Source organism: Felis catus, chromosome A1, assembly GCF_018350175.1.
Source record: "Felis catus isolate Fca126 chromosome A1, F.catus_Fca126_mat1.0, whole genome shotgun sequence".
In the NCBI taxonomy this organism is placed as follows: Eukaryota; Metazoa; Chordata; class Mammalia; order Carnivora; family Felidae; genus Felis; species Felis catus.
The window spans coordinates 29,931,525-29,935,298 of record NC_058368.1 but is presented as its reverse complement, the minus strand read 5'-3'; the positions used below and the strand labels follow the sequence as shown (position 1 = coordinate 29,935,298).

Sequence of the window (3,774 nt, the reverse complement as noted above, 5' to 3'; positions counted from 1 at the left end):
TTGTTGAATAAATGGCAGCTGTTTCATATCTAGACTTCGGTAATCATAACTAATCTTTTTATGTGATTGATAAAACTTGCACTACCAACTTTCTGGTTTCAATTCAGATTACGTTTGGGAACATGTGAATATTTACAAGGTGAACTCAAGAGTAAAATGTAAAGACAATGAGAAAGTAAACTGGTGGATTCAAAAAATTATATTATCACATTTAACATCTGAAAGTAATTTCACTCAAGCACAGAAAGCCTAACTTCATTTGTTCAACACTCCGTGGAAATATAGTCACTCATTCATTCATCAAATATTGAATGAATGCCCAGTATACCCCAGACAATGTGATAGGTATGAAGAAGTTATGGATGTAAAGATATGGCGGCCCCTCACAGAGCTTGCTGCTTCATTGTGAATTGGTCACCAAAGGGAAAGTCACATAGGAAATTGGGGCAGAGCATTGCAGGCAGTAACTCACGCATTGTTAGGGTTTGACAAATCCTTAAAGATTTTGAATAGTAAAAAATATAAGAGCAATCAACACACAGAAAAAAAGAAAGCCCGTTGGAAACATGAAGAAAAACCAACAGCTACTGAAGAAAGAAAATACAACCATTATATTCTACTGGAATCTGAAGTATAAGATAGTCAAATAAATACTCATAATGATATGATCACTTCACTGCTACAACCAAAAATAAATCTATTTAAAGGATAGAGGAAGGAGTAGGGAATAGAGTATGAGAGGTACATTATACTAGAAAGAGAATAATGTCTAAAGTTAATAAACCAATCGATAGCAATAACTATGCAAAGAAACAGCTAAAAGAGTTCAAAGCAGTTGCTTCTGAGAGGTGAGCTGAGAGATGGTTGTAAGACAGCTTCTTTTAGTCTCACAATAAGCCCCTTTGCAATCTTTGGGCTTTTGTTTTTCATGCCCATATATTACTTTGATCATTTTTAAACAAATGCTATTTTTAAAAGAGACTATTACAAAGGAAAGTCTTTATAAACTCATAAGGTGCAGTACATATATCAGTAAATGAAAAATAAAATGTGACCATGACTATATGAGGGAGATACAATGGGGACTAGAAGGAAGGAAGCATGGGCCCATAAAATGCTATTGCAAATCTACTCGGGTGCCTGGTCCAAGTGGGTCCCTCATTAAAGAAATATGATGTGATCATTCCCATCTTCACTGAGAGCCAGGTTTTTCACTGTGCCATTTCTTTCTTATCTGGTGGGATTTTCACAGGCCCAAGGCTCTTGGCATAGCTGCTCTATTGCATTGCCATTATGCAGAGCATGCCTACTCTGCACATTTCCTAAATACCTCTGAGGGCATTTTCCAAACACGAAACACATGAACAGGCATGGCAGAGAGGCTGGCATGTGAAACCTCCCAGTTACCTAATCTTGCTCCTCATGAGAAATCACTTTCTATTGCAGTCCTATCTCCCACATTTTGTGGAATAATAAACTCACCATAAAAAGGAAAAACGTAGGCTTTTTTTTGGAAAGTCACTGCACATGTTCAGTTGTTCTAGAAAGTTCTCTTGGGAGACATTTGTTCTAAGGACATTTTCTTCTTCATGGAAAGGAAGGCAAAAGTAGGCTAATTCTTAAAATGCTGACGGCCACCTCGGCCCCCTCCAGAGAGCAATGCAGTCACTCACCTGTCTTAGGGAAATGTGTATATTTAGAGTGAAGCTCTATCCTGAATTCTATATATGAAATAACCATTTACCTTTGGGTGATTCTGAAGTATCTATCACCCCACCTGCCTTCTCTCATCTATTCTGCATCCTCTGGGTCCAGGAGCATTAATGGAAAGCTATTGATCATGTTGAGTGAAATGCTGAAAAGGTTACTGAGAGTCAAGGGGATCCTGCTCTCAAGGGGCACAAAAAAGCAGCCAGGCTTCCAACTCTATCAAGGATTATCTTATATATTGACAAAGGCTACTTCTGCTCCTCTCAAGGGAGAGGAGCATGGTGGCTGGCTCACTCTGCCCGATGCCAAAACTTCCCCGTTAGGGGACTAGTAAGAATTTGGAAACATTTTATTTCTTGCTCTGTAGCTTTTAAATGACTAGACAATCAATTTTTTAACTTAACCCCACCATCCTCCAGGTCAAGAGTCAGCCTTGTCTTATGAAGACATGATGAGGAAGACAAAGAGGGTACAGGTGCGGCTCTGCAGGAGTGAGGGGGGTGGCCACAAGCAATCCCCCTTCAAGGGGAACAAATCCCCTTCAAGAAAGGCAGAGTTTTGCCAGGTCTGGGCAGGGCAGTGCAGGAAACTTGACCTGTGTGTCTTTGCAATGAATTGTTCATTCCTCTGCAGTCTAAATGTCTACCCTACTATCAGAGTAAGCTGCTAGAAACATCACAGGATTTAGAGAAAGAGGGCATTAAAATACATGTTTAAGAAAGCAGTGAAGGGGAGAAGGTAGTTGAAGAGCACAAACCTACAGCCATAAAGGATATAAGTCCTGTGGATGGAAGGTACAGCACAGTGACTACAGTTAATAACACTGTATTGGCTTTTCAGACGTAACGGCCACCAAATGTTGATGCTCAAGAAGAATCGTATGGCCATTTATGAACTCCTTTTCAAGGACGGAATGATGGTGGCCAAGAAGGACATCCACATGCCTAAAGACCACGTCATGAAGGCCACATAGTCTCTCAGCTCACAAAGCTACATAAAGGAAGAGTTCGCCATGGGGTTCCTGGGTGGCTCAATTGGTTGGGAGTCCAACTTCAGTTCAGGTCATGATCTCATGGTTCATGGATTTGAGCCCCATGTCAGGTTCTGTGCTGACAGCTCTGAGCCTGGAGCCTACTTCGGATTCTGTGTGTGTGTCTCTCTCTCTCTGCCCCTCGCCCTCTCAAAAATAAATAAACGTTAAAAATTAAAATTTAAAAAAATGGAACAGTTTGCCTGGAGACATTTCTACCGGTACCTTACCAGCCAGGGTATCCGGTATCTCTATGACTGCCTCCACCTGCCCCCTGATATTGTGTCTGCCTCTCTGTGCCACAGCCGTCCTGAAACCTGAGACCAGCAGGCCAGGGCCCAATGGTCTGGAGGGAAACTCACAGGAGGGGAAGCTGACAGAGACACCTGCAGACAAAGCACTGTGACCCCTGATGCCAACAAGAAAGCTGAAGCCAGGATTGGGTCAACAACTGAACTCCAGTTTAGAGGTGGATTTTGGTTATGGATGTGGTCAGCCACCTGAGTAAAGCTGGAGGAGACTATTTTCTGTTGAATAAATCTGTAGCCAGGTAAATAAATAAATAAATAAATAAATAAATAAATAAATAAATAACACTATTGTATATTTGAAAGTTGCTGAGAGAGGAGATCTTAAAAGTTTTCACCACTTGAAAAAAAATGGTTTTATCAATATGTGGTGATGGATGTTAACTAAACTTACTATGGTGATCATTTCCCAATATCTACAAATATGGAATCATGTTGTACATCTGAAACTAATATAATACGTCAATTAAATCTAAATCTAAGAGAGAAAAATAAAGAGAGAGAGAAAGATGGAGGGAGGAAGAAAGGGAAGGAAGGAAGGGAGGAAAGAAAGGGAGGGAGGAAAGGAAGAGAGAGACAGAATGAAAGAAAGACAGAAAGAAAGGGAGGGAGGGCAGGAGGGGGAGAGAGAGAGAGAGAGAGAGAGAGAGAAAGGAAGGAAGGAAGGAAGGAAGGAAGGAAGGAAGGAAGGAAGGAAGGAAGGAAGGGAAAGAAAGGGCAAGAAAG

At 41.0% G+C, this 3,774-nt stretch overlaps 1 pseudogene; it reads left to right on the top strand.

The window, feature by feature from the left end:
* Positions 1-2,566: 2,566 nt before the first annotated feature.
* On the top strand, positions 2,567-3,248 carry LOC101091837 (annotated as a pseudogene).
* Positions 3,249-3,774: the final 526 nt, after the last annotated feature.